This window comes from Camelus dromedarius, chromosome 30 (assembly GCF_036321535.1).
Source record: "Camelus dromedarius isolate mCamDro1 chromosome 30, mCamDro1.pat, whole genome shotgun sequence".
NCBI lineage: Eukaryota > Metazoa > Chordata > Mammalia > Artiodactyla > Camelidae > Camelus > Camelus dromedarius.
The window spans coordinates 1438596-1456577 of record NC_087465.1 but is presented as its reverse complement, the minus strand read 5'-3'; the positions used below and the strand labels follow the sequence as shown (position 1 = coordinate 1456577).

At 48.9% G+C, this 17982-nt stretch overlaps 1 long non-coding RNA gene across 2 annotated transcripts in view; it reads left to right on the top strand.

The window, feature by feature from the left end:
* The window catches only part of LOC116149670 (uncharacterized), a 174111-nt gene extending 159013 nt beyond the window's left edge, over positions 1-15098 (top strand). The window contains exons 4-6 of one of the 2 annotated variants that reach the window (XR_010378466.1): positions 579-1273; positions 6062-6150; positions 14571-15098. This is a non-coding gene — a long non-coding RNA (uncharacterized LOC116149670). Of the gene's footprint in view, positions 1-578; positions 1274-6061; positions 6151-7095; positions 7262-14570 lie in introns of those variants that run through there. The other variant, XR_010378465.1, reaches the window with a different exon arrangement.
* The last annotated feature ends 2884 nt before the right edge of the window (positions 15099-17982 follow it).

The following is a 17982-nucleotide window of genomic DNA, read 5'->3' as shown; positions in this document are numbered from 1 at the left end:
CAATATTATTATGTATAATTATATGTAACTATATATAATTATATTATTATATCACAACATGTATTATATATTATATCATGCAAAAAAGTATTTGGCCCTTCTTACTTGGTTAAGAAATTATAGATGTTTCATGAGGGCACAGTCACCTGGTGGACAAGCTCAGACTTGTGCACATGAGCAGGCTTTGCCTCTGTGCTCTGACGTGGTCTGTGAAGACACCCTGATAATATGGGAAGAATGGGGAACGCACAAAAACATTGACGTTTGTAATATTCTAAGTGTAGATGTCATTAGCGCTGTGAAGCAGCCACTTGAAAGGGTTCATTTCATAAATATCTGTTAAATCCTTTTATTCATCCTAGAGATATTTTCAGATGTACGTTGAGCCAGGCACCTAAAAGTCAGAGACCTTTGAGCTCTTGCTAAGAATGCAGGTTCAGTGCCAAATATGGCAAGTGAACCTTGAAAGTGTTGTTGCAAAATATCCAGGGGAAGTTTGATCACTTTATAAGCTAAATCTGCGTTTTCCTGGGTATTTGTGACTGAACCTCTTCCTCACTTAGAATTTTTCTTCCCAGTAAGGCAAAGCGTACAGAATACTGTATCGTGCGCATCGTGGTCCGGGTAGCAGTCGTTGGGGACGGTGTGCGGCGGCAGTGACTGCTCACAATGATGGCAGCTGCTCTCCGCTGCGGGACATCTCCGTGCACCGGGAATTGAGCTCAGGGTCTTGCCCTCAGCAGCCCAGGGCTGTAGTTGTGCCCTTGTTACAAACGAAGAAACTGAAGCTAACACACGGTACTTGTCCATCTGCGGCCCGCAGGGTGTATGTGTGGTGGCGCTGGGATGGGAACACAGACATCTGACTTGGCAGGTGTGTGGTGCCCTGCGCCCTGCTGTTCCGCGCAGGCTTCCCGGGCCGGCTCACCGGGGGCAGCAGTGATGGCAGAGGCTGGGGGGTGGCGGCTGCCTGCCAGGTGGACTGACCCTCCAGCAGAGGGAGGAAGACCTCACTCACACTCAGCGCGAATGGGAATTTTCACAGGAGAATCTCCTCCAGGGAAAGGAAACGTGTGAAGCTGGTGGGGTCTGCAGGGCGAGCGGAGGGAGGGTCTGCCTCCAGCTCCAGGACGTCCCTCCTCCCCTGGCAACTGGTCTACATTCCCAACTAAGTGAAGGTCAGCCTAACGCCTACCCAGCATGGATCTCTTCTTTCAACAGAAATGACAGACCCTGTCCCATCAGTGATTTTTCAAGCATCAGCCCATTGCAAGTGAGTACATTTATGAATATTAATTTTTATTATCAAAAGAAAGCGTATTTATACAGAAGGCTGGAAATTTCAGTTCAGAAATGTTGATCCCTTCATCAGTGAGAATTAACAGCACGAACTGACACAACATTGTAAGCTGACTATAACACAATAAAAAAAAAAAGAAAGAAAAGCTTTGATGAAATGCAAAAATAAAAGAATTAACAGCACGACACAGATCACTCAATAGCACGCAATTATTTGGTAATGAGTCATAATCATAAGTAATTTCCCAAAGAATAAATTAAGTATTCATTAGAAAAAGTAATCACCATTAATTGCACTAATCATTTTAATTAAAAGGCGGAAAATGCACTTTTATATGAATCTGGAATTTTAATTTCTGTCTTTGAAAAGGCTCAATCCTGTGAATTTTTTAAAAATAAAAATTAAAAAATGAGCATATGGAGCTATCATTTATATGTGGAGTCTGGAAAAAAATGACACAAATGAACTTATTTCCAAAACAGAAACAGACTCACAGACGTGGAAAACAAATTTATTGTTTCGGAGGGGGAAGAGCGGGTAGAGGGGTGGATCAGGAGCTCAGGATTTACAGATACTAACTACTTTGTATAAAGTACATAAACAGCACGGTCCTACTGCACAGCACAGGGAACTGTATTCAATACCTTCTAACAGCCTGTGATGAAAAAGAATCTGAAAAGGAACATATATATATGTAAACTGAACCACTGTGCTGTGCTGTGCACCAGAAATTAATACTACATTGAAAACCAACTACACTTTAACTTAAAAAGCTGGCTTCTGGACATCCATGCATTAGCGCGCTGGCGTCTGTACGCGGTGTGTGGCTGTTCCGTGTTGGGGACTTGGTGGCGCACCTCCTCTGCGTGTCGTCTGTACCCACATGAAGTAGCAGTGGAGCTTAGAAAGTTGGCTCCGTATTTCCAGAAAATAAAGTAAAATCTTCTCCTGTGTCACACACTGGTTTTTAAGATGCATCTGTTGGGTTTCAGCCTTTAAATCTGCGTGGTGAGCGGCACACCGGCTTCCTTGGTCCAGTGTCATAACGCAGGCTGCAACGTTTCCATGTCAGCTTGACCGGGCCGCTGGGACCCCGGGTGGTGGTCAGACTCTGTGTCTGCGAGGGTGTTGCCAGCAGAGATTAGCGTCTGCACTGGTGGCCTCCCCGGTGTGGCCTCCCCGGTGAGGGTCTGGGGCCTACACAGAGCAGAAAGGTTGGAGGAGGGAAGGAGGGAAGGCTGGCCCTCTGGCTGCCCGGGAGCTGGGCCGTGCAGGGGCTGCTGAGGGCACCTGCAGTGACGGGTGATGGCAGTGCTCGGCGTCTGGACTGCATCACCGCCAGCGTCCCAGGTGTGGTGCTGTTCTTAGTTCTGCGAGATGCTACGGGGGGGGGGGGGGGAGCTGGGTAAAAGGCACGTGACCTCTCTGCATTACTTCTCACAGCAGCATGTGAGCCCACCACTATCTCAAAATGATCGCTTTAATTAAAAATATGATCTGAAATCAATGAACAAACGTATTTTGAACCCTGGTCAACCTGCTAGCTTTAGACAAGAACTTGACTTAAATTCTCTGAGTCTGAATTTTTCTGTGTAAATGAGGATGTCATAGGGTCGTTGACATGATGGAGGTTATCGATGTAAAAAGCATATTTAAAAACACAAAGGGGTGTAAAATTTTAAATAAGTAGATTTGGGGGTAAGTTCTTTAAGAAAATCCAACTTTTTTTTTCAATTTAAAATGTTTAAATGCCCACATCTGCACAAGACGTAATAAGTTGTCACGAGTTTTAAACACGGGCCGCGGGTTTCAGACGTCCCTCAGGTGGATGAGGGCGTTGCTTCCCTTCCGCCACCCTGGGGGACCCAGCGGTCCTCGGGTACACACTCTGAATGTTACCGATTTGTAATAAGTGGTTCGGTGAGGGCTAAGGCATAGCGTGGGTCCCGGTGCGGACCGTGCAGCCCACCTGTTACAAAGGGGTTTCCCTCTCTAGGAAGTAGCCTGACTATCGGTTGTCACCAAAGCTGAGCAGAAAGTTCTAGGAAGCAATTTTTAAAGGCCTGCATGGTTCAGACAAGCGATCCATGCTGACGCGGTCACCGTATAATCACGGTCACAGTGAAGCGATGGCTGTAGATCACCGTTACTGTCTGCTGTTTCTAACATAAAGGGATGTTCCCCAGGGGAAGCGCTGGTAAGTATTTCATACAAGAACATGAAAACAAAACGAGGCATTTCAAGGGCAGGACTCAATTCATTCACCATCAAGAATAAATTTAAACAACCTGAAAAACGTTCCTGACTTTTTCTGACTGTATCTGAACGTTCATTTTATTCATGAATTATTGAACTTAAATTTGAAAACGCTGCTCCCAAAACTAGAACAAAAGACACCTGCCCCAATAAAACCCCAAACCTGGTAAATGACAGTTTGATGCAGCTCAAAGAAAGACATCTTAAGGACAAGAATGTGTCATTGCTTATTGAGAAAAGGAATGCATTCTTATAAGATAGTACATTTATTCAGTTGAAAGTGTGAAGCCAGATGAGGGATCAGACACGGAGAACATGACTGCTCCAGGGTGAAATGGCATCACCTTGCTAAGCAGTGCCAAGGCCTCAAGTGAACTTAACAAACTTCCAAAGCTCCAGCTTCGTAAGCAAGTACTGACAGTGGTTGTGTTTCAGAGAAAGGACTTCTGGAAAAATCTTAGAAAAATCTTCCCAAAGACTAACTATATCTCCTGATTCATTGTTGAAAATGGCTTAATGATGAGATCTGTGAAAAAGAAGAATCTTCTTCCCACACCCATGAATCCGTGGCTGGAAGTAAGAAGGTGTAAATGATCTCATCGCAAGAGATGAGCGCTGCAGGCGTTGGCTTATTTGGGAGAAAAGAAAAACGTTCAGGAGGAAACAGAACGTGCCTGAACCCTGCCTTCCGGCCGTGACGAACGCCTGGGGAGGACTGCTAAGAGCCCAGTTGACGCGTGTCATGGGGGTGACGAGATCAGGGCTTTAGTTCAAGTCCACGGAGCTCGGCTGAGCCCGTAACTGACGTGTATATTGGCGGTTCCGGGGAGGAGGGCGGGGGTTGGTCTTCCGTGATTCTCGGAGGCGCGCTGGTGGTAGAGCATTTCTCTGGCTGCTTGAAAAGGCTGCAAACACCGAGTAAAGAGATGGCTGATGAAGCCGCCCTCGGATTCCTGAGCCCGACGCAGCCCGGGGAGGGAGGACGCCCGCCCTGCCTGCGCTGGGAGGCAGCAGGCGAACGTGACAGCCAGGCCGTTTCATTTACCGGCTCCACTGACCTTTGAAGAGTAAAGATCTCCTCTGAATTTCGAGGACACAGTGAACGCGCCTTCCAGCTCTTGCTGTTTGTAGGGTTGGCAGGTGGACTGCCAGACAGCTGTCTTCCAGCAGAGAAGCCCCAAGCTTTATGAGCTCGTTCTGTCCCACTCTGGAGGTCAGGGACCTGGACCCTGGCTCCCGCAAGTGAAGGGCGGCAGGGACGGCGGGGAAGGCTGCCCGCCGCAGGGGACGCCCGGGGAGGGCGGGGTGCTGCTCTGTGATGGGAAACCACCCCTGGGTGCAGAGTCACACACCTGAGCGAATCTTCACCCGGCCCCCACGGGAGTTGCAAGTGTTGGGGAGGGGGGCGGGGAACGGAACAAAACCTAGATGAGAACAAGAAGTGGGCCCGAGAACCTTCTGCTACATGAAGCTCAAGCAGCGACACGACATACTATGAAAGAGCATTTCTGCCTTGAAAACTTTCTGAAGAGCCGACTAATTCGTCGGGGAAATTAGCCCAAAAAGGACTTAACTCTCAACCAATCCAGCTGCTTCCGAGACTGCTGAGTGAAGGGAGACTTTAACTAGAGACATGGGGTTTTAGAAATTTTTATTTCATGACTGAAGTCAGCAGAAAAGTGTTCTTGGACGTGGAAAAGACTGAAAACAAATGTCCTATTTTAAAAGAATTTTTGGAACACATATTCCTGATGGTCCTAAGAGGACTCTAAAGGGTGGATTTAAGGGTTTTCAGTGACATGAAAAAGCCGGCGCTGATCTCAGTGAAGTGGGGTGTGGGCACCCACTCAGCTGGTTTAGGGGGCGATGCTGCTGTGTGTCTCAGGCCCCCCGGCCCCCGCGTGCGTGGTCCCCACCCTAGCTCGTTTCCCGCAGCAGGTTCTGAAGTTGTGAAATGTGACTCTTCCGACGTTATTCTTCCTTTTAAGACTATTTTGGCTATTTTGGATCATGTGAATTTCCACATGAATTTTAGCATCAGTTTGGCAATCTTGTGAAAAGTAGACTGCGATTTTGACAAGAATTGTTTTGAATTTATAAAACAATTTGTGGAGTGTTGCCATCTGAACAGAATTACACCTTCCAACATGTAAACATAGATGTCTTCCCGTTTCTTAAGAGCTCCTTTAATTCTTTCCAGCTCAGTTTTGTAGTTTTCAGCTTGTCCTTCAGTTTGCACTTGTTCAATTAATTCCTAAGTATTTTTTGGATGGTGCTATAAATGGAAGTTTTTCTTAATTTCATTGCTCATTGCTGCTTTATAGAAATATCTTTTTATAATGATCTGCAAGCTTGTTAACCTTGATTACTGGTTTAGTGGATTACTTAGGGTTTTCTGTGTTTAAGGTCATGACACCTGCTACTGGAGATGGATTTACTACTTGTTTTTCTAATCCAAATGTCTTCTTTCTCCCTCTGCCTAATTTCCCTGGCTGGAACCTCCAGCAAGTGTTGAGTAGAAGTGGCCAGGACAGACGCTCTTGTGTTCCTGATCTTCTCCCGGCGAGACTGTGGTCACTGTGGGGTCCCCCGAGGTAGGTGGTCACCAGCAGGTGCGGGTTCCATTCCCAGTTTGCTGAGGGTTTCTATCCTGAGAGGATGTTGGATTCTGCCAAACTAGTTCTCTGGGTCCATTATGAGACAATTATGTTTATATTTATATTTGTATTATGTTGATTAATTTTCAGGGTTAAAAAATACCAAAACCTTGAATTCCCGGGAAAAATCCCACTTTACCGTGATGTGTAATCCTTTTTATATGTTGCTCTATCTGGTTTGCTAATTTTTTTTTACTGTGGTAAAATATATGTATCCATCCTGTTTGTCATTTCAACCATGTATAACTATATAATTCAGGGGCATTAAATACCTTCACAGTGTGTGACCATCACAGCTGTCCACTCCCAAAACGTTTCCATCAACCCCAGCAAGAGCTCTGTGCCATGGGACAGTCACTGCCCTCAGCTCTCCCCGAGGTCCCCGGTAGCTTCCATTCTGCTTTCTGTCTGCTTGAATTTGTCTATTCTAGGCGTCCCGTGTAAGTGGAATTCGGTAATATTCGCCCTTTTGCGCCTGCCTCATTTCACTGAGCGTAGTGTTACCAAGATCCAGTCACGTTGTAGCCTGTGTCAGAGTTCCATGCCTTGTGATCACTGATTGATGCTGCCTTGTATGAATACACCGTATTCTTGGTATTCGTTCATCTGCCGATGGGCACATAGCTGTTTCTACCTATGCATGCTGGTTTACAAACATGTTAAGTCTTTTCTTTATTTTCTTCCTTCCCCCCTCCCTTCCTTCCTTCCTACCTTCCTACCTCCCCTCCCTCCCTCCCTTCCTTATCCTCTTCCTTCCTTCTTCCCCCACTTCCTTCCCTCCTTCCCCCCTCCCTTCCTTCCCCCTTCCTTCCTTCCCTCCCTCCCTCCTTTCCTTCCCCTCTTCCTCCCTCCCCCCCCCCCCTTTCTGTTTTCCATGCGCAGCTGGGAGCCTCTTGGAGCAGAGCTGTGAGTCCCATGGTTGCTGTGGTTTCATTTTGGGACGCACCAGGCTGTGCCCGTCTGAGGCTGAGGCTGTGTTACATTCCCGCCTGCGACACACACGGGTCCCAGTTGCGCCACATTCTCCTCACCGATTCATTTGTTTATTTTTAAGAAGCCACTCAGGTCGGGGAAACGGCGCGTGGCCGCGGTTGTCCTCGGGACGCAGCCCTGAGCAGGCGGGGCGCGCCGGCCGCTCGGTCTGTGCAGCGCCGGCGAGGGGGGCTTTGGGGGCGCCGGGGCGTCCCAGCGCCTTCTCCGACTCCGGTGGGGGGCGCAGCGCCAGGCAGACCGGACCGGCCCGCGCAGCCCCGCAGCCCCCGAACGGGGACGCGCCGCGCACCGCCTGCACGTCCCGGGGTGCGGCGCGGGGCTGCGCCTCGGGAGCGCGGCGGGGCTCAGCATGGCCCCGGCTGGTGCGGGGAGAGGGGTCCGACTTCACCGCGGCCTAATGTGAGGCCCTCGCGTTGCATGCCGATCTTTGTAAGGTTTAAACACCAGATCTGACGGGGCTTTTGTCTTTTCTCGCTCTTGCTCTGCTCCGACGGCTGCCACCAGCACCAGGAGCGCCGGATCCGGTGACTCCCTCAGGAGCACGGGTGCGTCTCCACCACCGCGACCTGCTGCCGCCGCGGCAGCCGTCGTGCACACGTCTGCGTCCGCCCCCAGCAACACAGTAGGAACGTAGTGGCTTTTCTTACTCTCACTCCCTCATTCATTTTTTTTTCTTGGTTTGCTCCTAAGTGACATATTAAAAATACAGCTTTAAGACTAATAGTCAAGGAGGATGTCTAAATCGAAACACAAGTTGTAACCAAAGCTCATTACTTCCCTCAAAAGGGAGGACTGTGGCCATCAATGCAAGGGCTCCTTTAAAATTATGAGCAATTTTTCATGCGTTCCCCTTCTTCTCTAATATGTACATGCACTTGTACCTTTTAAGTATTCACCTGACTTAAAATACGGCTTCCAAGCCGCATTTCTGCAAGAAAACCGTGAAACACCAAGTCCTCCTGCTGATCGAAACACACTTAGGATGGTCCCCTGCTGAATTTCTGCAAATTCCACAAATCTTTCGAAGGAGCCTGAGGACGATCACATTTGCAGCTGGGTTGGCTGGTTAGGGAGGGGGGTTGGGGAAAAGTCAGGCCGTCGCTACTTTTTTTCCTGTGAATTAAGAAAAAGGTTACCGTGCACTTGCCCCTCTGTCGCCGCGGGGGCGCTCTCACCGGTGGTTGAAGACCCTGCACCCCGACTGCCATTAAATCACGCTGTTTTGTTCCAAGCAACTTTACAGAAAGCCTTCGACGTGCGTCACTCACCTCTCGAAGCTTCTGTGCTCGTGCGCAGACCTGGTGTCCGTGGACCACACCACGGAGCGTACGGAGTGCTGCCAAGCGCAGCGTCTGTGCCAGAGCGGCGGGTCACACCGACGGTGCCGGGGAGGGGAAACGCTAGGGCCGCGCTGGGCTCGCACCGTCTGAGATGCCGGGTTGCACGACCGCAGCCCGGGACGAGGTTTAGTGAGCGCGGGGCCCTGGCGCCGTCCCGGTGCGGCTGCTCGCTGGTCGCGGTGGACTGTTTACTGTCGGGGGTTCTCGTTGGTCTGGAAAGGAGAGTGCTTTGTTTTAGGAACGGAGAGCTGAACGGTAAAGCCATCGCCTCTTTGAAGCTGAAAAATAATGTTTATTGAATTTGCACTGTTTCCGTAGCCCCTGGGCTCCCCCAAGAGCAGTCCTGGCACCACACCGAGGATTGAGATCCGTGGCTTCCGGGGGCTGACCCCGCAGCGGCCACTGGATCCTCAAGTTGAGCCCTTCCTCATGGTCTCTCTGTCCTCCAGCGTGACTGGTTTAGGAAACTGGAGGGAATTCCTGGTGGAAGACGCTGGGAGATGCCGCCTCCGAGTGCCGTGTCTCCTGCGTCGCGCTTGGGTTTGGTGGTTGGAACGGCCCCTTCTTGCTGTGAGACTCGGGCTGAAGCCGGCGCCTCCAGGAGCCCAGAGTCAGACGCGTGCGGGAGCCGAGTTCGGGCTCTGCACTCCGTCCCTGGCGCGGTCCTGTTTCCAGACCTCCTGTCTGGGAGATAATTAGTGTCCTCGTTTTTTAAGTCCATATGCACTGAGGGTTTCTCTTCCTCACAGTCAAGGGCATTCCACCTGAGATATTAAATATTTTATTGCAACTAGCCATTGTGAAATTCTTAACTGTTTGAAAAAAAATGCTCAGTGGCTTTGTTAAGGGATTAATTTTCAGAGATGGAATCTATTTCTCAACATAGAAGATACAAGATGTGCAAAGCATCAAAGCATATAGCCCACAGGTGGAGCCCCGCGTTTGCCTCTAACGTGTACGTGCACTTGTGGTTTTTTTCAACTCGTGTAACTTAAAATCTGTCTTCTGAAGAATATATTTGCATATGAGAAAACCACAAAACATGGAACACTCCTGCTGACAGAAGCACAGTGAGTCCCGTCCCCGCTGAATTTCTGAAAATGCTGCACAGGGATCTGAGAAGATGTATTTTCAGGTCTGCTCACTCCCCTCATGGGAGAGGGAGTCGAGGAAATCTCAGAACATTCTTCTCCTTTTTTTCTGTGAATTAAACAAATAGGTTATGCTGTGCTTGCCTCTTGTTGTGGGCTCTCACCACCTAGTTGGGTAATTTTTATGACACGCTCCCCAACAATTCAGAATTGGAATGTATAAATTATAGAATGTCTACATCATTTTATAAAAATACGCAGGCTGTTAAACACAGGCATTTGCAGTGTGGCACCCGCGGCTTCCCCCGACTCAGGCTGGAGCTCTGTTTCTGCACCGGTGAGGGCCACACACACGCCTGCCTCCTGGAGGGGCGACAATCCCGTGGCGACGTGTCAGGGTCTGCGTGACGCACGTCACCTGGGGATTATAGCCGCAGTTTCCTGCCGTGGTCAATGGTACCGTGGGAATTACTTTCTGAACAAAAAATAACACCCTTCTCTTTTCTGTAAACATTTCATCTTTCGGATCATTCAGATTTTCTGATTATTAACACATCATTTCCCATTAATTCCTATAAGGTAGATGTTAGCATTTATTCCCCTGGAGTTAATCCAATTTCAGAATTATAAACTACCATAACAATAGTATGGACACCCCGGTTAGGGCAAAAAAATACCCTTGTATAAATTTTGTCATCTCCTTGAAAAGAAGAAAAACAAAACAAAACACATTAAGTGTCCAGGGTTAATACTGTTCATTTCCCTGGGGGTGCTCTGCCCTTCAAGTTGTAATGAAATTACTCTGATTTAATTTTAATTACAGACTTTCTATTATTTTCAAGGATTATGTCCTGATTTTCAAAGGCTCTCACAAGGGTACTTTGTGTTTCCTCTAAATATTTTATGTCACTCGTGGTCCACGTGAGTACGTAGTCCACAGCCAGCCACGTGTTGTTGCTCGCATCCTGCCTTCCCAGCCATCACCCCACTCCGCAGCTGGTGCCAGCTGTGCTTGGAGGAAGGAAGAGGTCAGGATGTCGCCTCTAGTTGCAGATGAAAATGCCAGGCTGCCAAGTCGACATACCCCGCTTTCACAACAATGCATATGTCTATGTTTAACCACGCCACCGTTGTCCTCAGTCAGCACTGAATTGTTCGGAAGAGTGGAATTGTGAAAGTTATGTAAAATGGACTAACATCTCTTTCAGAACAAGCTTGGATGGACAGCAGCTGCTTTGTTTTAAGTGGGGATGTGGAAACAAGCTGGGCGTTTTCTGTTTATGACGCGTGGAGGCGAAATGTCTAACGGCATTTTGACTGTGTTTCCTTATAGATGCAGATCGCCCAGTGTAAGTCCCTTCCGTAGGAAAAACAATCCTCCATATAAGTTTTTCCTTCGTTTTTTTATCCCCCAGAAAGTGGAGAAAATCGGTTGAAACTCCTCTTGTGCTGTAGAGCGGAGGCTGCACTTAGGATCAGGGTGACCTGCACACGGGTGCGGGCCTTGCGCTCACGGAGCCTCAGGAAGCATCCTGTCGGAATCCTGAAGACGAGAGCCTCAGAGCAGCATGATCAGCCGGAGTGAGCGCGCGGGGTCCTGCCCGTTGTTAGGGAAATGGCAGGCCAGCCACGAGACAGGCACCGCTCGGAGGGCTGGAGCACTCAGGTTTGTTACGCTGCCGGCTCGGAGGGGCTACGGCTCCTGAGCTCCGAGCGCCTCCAGCAAGTGTGAGTGAGGGTTTGCAGGGTCACTTCCAAGCTCGGGGTACATCAACCAGTAGGGTGAGTGCAGCGAGGCGGTGTCACAGAAGCGGAAGCAAAGGTTGCTTGCAGTCACCCGAAACCGGTCTGCAAAGTGAGACTTAAACTCCATGCGTTAGCCCAGCCCAGCTTGGCCCAGCCCAAGCGTTTCTTCTCAGTGTCACCTGTCGTGAGGGCTGCTTCAGTTATCCAGAGAACACGCCTCTGCAGCTTTTTATCTAATGCAAGTTTTCTAACGCCCTTCAGGGGTTTGCATGTGTGTGTGTCTTCGGGGAGGATCTAGTGACTGCAGGGCGCGAGCTGTGAGAGGCATTTCTGAGCCCTCACCGCCGTCCCTGCCTGGGGTCCGGCCTGTAGAACCTCGCGTCCCAGGCTGTGCTGAAGTGACGGCCTGTCCTCGCACGGCCGGAAGCTGAGTGACGTTTAATGGACACTTGGTAATGTGTTAGCTGCGTCTTGTCTCATACCTGCGCGTTCAGGGACCTCCACTGCCGTGCGCGCACCTCTCTCCCCCGATTGGAGAAGCTGCGTGTCGTTCCACCAGCACAGGTAAGTGCTGTTTTCTAAGTGTAACGACGTTTCCAGTCCTGCGTGACGACTCTGACGGTAACACCGCGCGCCGCTCCGAGGTCACGGCTCTTCACTCGGTAGCGGCCATGTCGCTGACACCAGGCCACCAGGAAGCGGCCGTGCGCTGCCTCTCCGTCATCAGCGCGGGGATCGCTATCCCTGTAAGTAGGTAGGACGCTCTGCGTCACGTGGTCTTGTAATCTTGCTGTCTCGTGTTGCGAACACGTTCAGCATCTGCTACGTGCAGCCCCCGCGGTGTCTTGCAGCATGTGGGGCGCACCACGCAAGTCCTGACGGCATTTCATCCTCTTAACCTAAGTACCGTATTGAGAATGCAGTACCGTCCTGCACGTGTGTTTTCTCCTCAGGGTTTTCTTAATAACGTTTTCCTTTTCTCTAGCTTAAAAATACAGCAGGCGATACACACAACATGCAAAGTGCGTGTTGGCTGACTGCATGTGTCATCAGTAGGGCTTCCAGGCAGCAGTAGGCTTTGTGGCTAAGTCTGGGGGTGCCAAAAGCTATCTGTGGATTTTCCACTGAGCAGGGTCAGTGCCCCGAACCCCGGGGTTGTTCAAGGGTCAACTGCACCAGTAATGTTCCGGCTGTGAGCAAAGTCACAGCCCCTCGGATGCGGCAGCTGGCCTCCGCGCCTTTGTCCCCTGCACCTGCTGGCGCCCTTAAGACGTTGTGAGCTTCTGTGAATGTTCAGTCAGTTCACAAATGGGAAGGAATTTCCCAGAAGCTGATAGGTTTGTTTTTTGTTACAAAACTGAGTTCTAGGCAACAGTGGTGCCCTGGAGCACTGCACCTTTAGGGAAGGTACTCAGCTTTACTCACATTTTAATTTATTGTGTTTGGTAAAATGGCACCTTGCAGGCCGGTGTGCTTTCCTTGCGTTCTGGTAAACAGTAGTGATAATTAATGAAAGAATTCATTAAAGGGAGTGACACTTTACCTGTAGGGGGTCTGGTAGCTTTCTGGAAGCATACGTACTAGAACAATGTATAATGCTGTAGTATTATCTAATCATATACATTATGTTTTGTCGTGTTTCCGGTTATGTACTCTGCTCATTGGGGTTTCCTAACTAGTTATTTTCAAGAGGTACAGTGAAAATATTTAGAGCCATCTCTGTCCTCAAGGTATAATGCAAAATCATTTTTTCTAAAAATCCCTTAGGGCAAAAGAATAAAAATATTACCACCACGCCATTTAATACAAGGTGCCGTAGATTATAGGATTTCCCATTATTTAAAGAATTGCTAGAAAAAAACACTATAAAATAAGTTACATCACAATATTTTGTCATTTTGTAATTTTTATCTTTTACTTACGAATAAAATTCTATACTTACTTAAGTATATATTTTTTCATATCACTCATGTGCATCAATAAAGAATAAGATACATGCATTGACTGTGCTATTCCAAAAAGACTTCATTTTTTAGTCCAACTGAATTCTATAATTTTGCATTCAAAGCCACTATGTCCGTGTTTTCCTACACATTATTTTCCTCTCCGCTGCAAAGGTGTGAGGTGGCAGGGGTTTCTCAGAAGAAGGCTTTCTCTGGCACCTCCTCCCATGTCACTGCATCCCCTGGGCGGGTTCCACGCTGCTGCTTCCTTGGTTACGACAAGAGGTGTTATTGGGATGTTTTCCAGCACCAGCCTGCTGTTCTGTTGTCTCCTCAGAGGCTTTTTAAGGGGCCTGCTGACTGCCGTGCCGAGGGCTCCAGCCGACCACACAGGTCACCAGGGATCAGATCAATTCACCTCGTCTTTTGTCTCATTTTTCACCTTTCAAATTCACGTCCACGAATCGCCTTAAGAACCAGGACCCTTGGGAGCGAAGTTCAAGGCTCCAGGGCTCCGTTCCACGCACCCGCCAGCCAGGCTCTTCAGCTCGCTTGGCCCCGCGCAGGTTTCCGTGCCGGCGCAGTGGGTCACCGGGGAGGCGCCCCCCCTGGAATCGGGGCGTAGGCCGGAGCCCGGTGCGGAATCAGCGCCCGGGGGCCGGAGGGGGTCACGGCCGCGCGGGTCCCCAGGACGGCCTGCGGCTCGTCCTGACCGGCCTGGTGACCTCGGGCTTCGTAGCACTGGCCCTGCAGTCTTAAGGCAGGTCCAAACCTGCAGATAAGCCAGTTTTTTTCTGCATAGTTTTATTTTTTCCCAATTTAAGTCGCACTGGAAGTTGAGTAGCTTCTGGTCTACGGAAGTGGACGAGACGTTTCTAACACATTCAGGCAGCATCGCTGATTCTCCAGTTTTAGGAAGAAAACATTAAGCCATTCACCCTCCGGTGTGTTGCTAACTGTAGTTTTTCATAATTGCCGTTTATCAAGTCAAAAAAGTTTCTATAGAAAATTCATAAAGAAAAACAGATGACTTTCTGAAGCATCTAAAAAGCCAAAAACAAAAGTTGTCGTAACTATATCAATGTCGTTCTTTTTCCTATACCAATTACGTTCTTAATTAATGTAATTAATTCTTGAAAAGAGTAAATTTCAGTGTCAAGATTAGCTCCCCAACTAAGGTAAACCCGTAGAATATGTGCTGTTATTTGTCTGTAACAAGCTGTCTTCTCACCACTTCCGACCAGCTGTGCCCGAGGTCTGTTGTCAGTGTAACGTGAAAAAGAGAAATCAAGGGTTACAGATGAGAAAGCGGGAACGGAAAACACTGCAACCATGTCAGTGAACGAAGAACGCTGAAGCCATCAAGTCATCAGCGGCTGCCGCCCCACCCCCCACCCCCGAGGGAAGACCAGCCTGCAGCCCGGCCTCTGCAGCCACTCACAGTGGTGCACCCTGAGGGGATCAGAACAAGAAAGGATGGGACACTGGCCCTAGATGGCTAGGTGCTTGTCAAAGGAATGAATTCAGTGAGCCCAAATGTTTGCTTCCTCCCATACATGGAAAAGCACTGAATTCTGTAACTTGAGATGCCTGTTTTTCTTTAGTTAACAAGTAATCTTTTATTGTTCCAACTCCCTGGTCTTTGTTGTAAAGCTCCTATATCTCCTAGCTGGTCCCCTGCCTCTTCAGAGCCATCCCTCAGAGCGACCTGAGAGGCTGTCATCCCAGCTGAGTCCTCAGAATTGTCCACGGAATAAAACATAACTCTCAACTTCCAGGTTGTACGTTTATTTCAGTCGACGCATTGTTTTGGGGGGAAGTGCATATAACGTTACCTTTATTGTTATCTTTATAATGTGAAGCAATGAAATTGAAGTTTGGCAAAGTCTTCCTGGGTTGCGGGTGCTCACCGTAGGCATTTTTAGGTGGATTAGCAGGAAGAAAGCAGTTCTGCGTGAGATGGAGACCATTAGCATGTCCAGAGGGTTCTGAAGTCTCCATTGATCAGAAGTGAGCAAAGATTTAAAAGGGGAAGAAAAATCTTATAGAATTAGTAGATATTAGTTTTCCTAAGGATTAGAATGAAAATCTCTACTTAATAAGATTTCTGAGCCCTGACATTTATTTAGGCCGTTTAGTTGCATTCAATACATCATTTTAATTGAATGAAAAAAAAATTGAGCGTCTATTAAAGTTTACTATAACCAGATTTAAGTACACATCTGGAAAGAAGAGCTTGTGTAAGCGTCTTTATTACACTGGATGAAGCGTGTTATTGCAAAGGGATGCAGGGATTATAAAGATAAACCACAAAACCCAGTCTGAACTTCTATTATTGCAGAACAAAATACAGAGGAGGGGAAAACGGGAACGTGGGGAAAGCCTCCCCCTTTTTCACAGGCATATTTGTAAATTAGAAAATTTGACACATTTCACTTAATTGACAGATTAACCCCCAGATCTCAGTCCTGGGCCACCAGTAGTCTGCCTTGTGCCTCTGAGATGTGCTGGCTCTGGACGCTGCAAACAAGTGCAGTCACATGGGGGTGCTCCCTCCTCGGCTCCTTTCACTTGGCGCCACCGGGGAGCTCCTCCCTGCAGCAGGCGCCGCAGTCGCTCACTCTCACGCCAAGGAGCCCTCCACTGTGCGGCTGGGCCGTGTGTTTCTTTATGCTCTCATCCGTTGGTAGACTCTGGGTTGTTTCCACTTTCTGGCCATTAGGAATAAAGCTGCTATCAACATCTTACACACTTTCACATCTGTTTGGTACGAATGAGCTGCCGAGTCTGAGTGGCTGCCTGCAGGGCTGGTGTCATCAGAGGTGGTGGGGGAGCCGGGGAGCAGGCCAGGCCCCAGCTGGGCTGGGGGGCGGGAGAGGGCGGCCCCGGGCTGGGGCTGACGGCGGGCAGGCGGCACCTGGGGGCCGGCATCCATCCTACAAGTGGGACCTCGGTTCTGTCGGCTGCCCCCAGCCAGAGGGAGCTTCTGCAGCCCAGGGCGGAGAGGAGGGAGAAATGCTGGGTTCCCCTCCTGCGGCCGCACGTTCCAGAGCAGAGTTTCTGGAACAGAGCTTGGGTGGGGTTTAGGGGGTGGGGACGGCTCCCATGCCAGTGATCGTCTCAGTTCTTATAAATATTTAGTAGTTTTAATTGGACGATTATGCATCCACTTGCTCTATGCACTTAGGATAATTTCTGAAAACTCTGGTTAGGTTTATAATTTTCACTAGCTAAACGGCCTTTTTTCTCTGTAAGTGCTGTATCTTATTTACTTCTGTCTTCCTCTTTTACTGGAATCTAGATTTAGGCAAAATTTTTTTAGATTTAGCACCAACAAACATGATCTATAAAATGAAAAATAAGGGAAGGGAAATTGAGATATGTTGAAATAACATTTTTGTATCTCATTGGAACTAATACATAGTATAAATATGAAACCGATTTTGCTATGTTAAAGTGTAGACAGCAAACCCTGGAGCAACTCCTAAAGAAAAAGAGCACAATGTAGCGGAAAAAATTAAAGGAATGGAAAATGTTACATTGATTTTTCACTTAATGCAGAAGAAATCATTATGCACCATCAGATGGCTAAATAAAATTTTAAAAAATAGTGCAACATCAAATGTTGGCAAGATTGTGGAGAAACGATCCCTCACCCTTTGGCGCTTTCATTAAAAATCTTCGTGTCCAATTGCCATGCGGCACAGCAGCTCCACCCTTGGACCACGTATCCCAGAGCAATAAAAAGTCATCCTCACTACAGTCCTACACGCGAATGTTCGTGGTAGATGTTTGTTCACCACAAACAGAAAGTGGAAGCGACCTCGATGTTCCGAGCAGCTAAGCTGTGGTGCGTCCATGCCAGGGGTGGCCCCTCAGCTGTGCAAAGGAGCGCAGAACGTAAGCCGGATGTAAGCGGCCAGTCTGAAAAGGTGATGTGTTTTGCAATTTGTTTTACAGCAGTTTTGAAAAGCAGTATTTTAGAAATAAAGGACAGATGCGTGTTTGCCAGGAGTCGGCAGCTGGGCAGGCCTGCGTGGTGAAGACGCCCAGGCGCACAGAGGGGCTGGTGGCAGAGTCGCTCTTCCTGTCGTCGTTTTGGTGGGTGGACAAAGTGACACCTGGGATAAAGTTGCACACAGCTGATCACACACCCACGGATGAACACACTGAAACTGGGGAAGCCCGAGTGAGTGCATTTTACCAGCACAAACACCCTGGTTTTCATAGTGTTGCTGCTTTTCTCTGCAAGGTATTACCTTTGGGGCAAAGTGAGCCAAGGACAGACTGTTCTCCACATCATTTCTGTGACCACACGTGAGTCTGCAGTTACTGAGAAATAGGCATCGTAAGGAACACAGCCCACGCGCGCCTCTAACGTGGGGCGCTGCTCCACCGCAGCCAGCCCGGGGGCGGGAGCCGGCGGCGGTGGGGGAGCTCACCGACGGGCTTCCTGCTGCACCGACACTGGGAGGTCGGCAGCCATCGGCACAGACCGCCAGGCCTCCCGCGCCGCAGCTTCACTGCCAGATCCCTGAGCAGGAAAACCGGTCGGCGACATCTGTTCTCCAAAGACAGGAGGACGAATAACAGGTTCTGCGGCACGCAGTGCACAGGCCCCGAGAATCTAGAATTTAGGAGCATGACTGGGGTGTC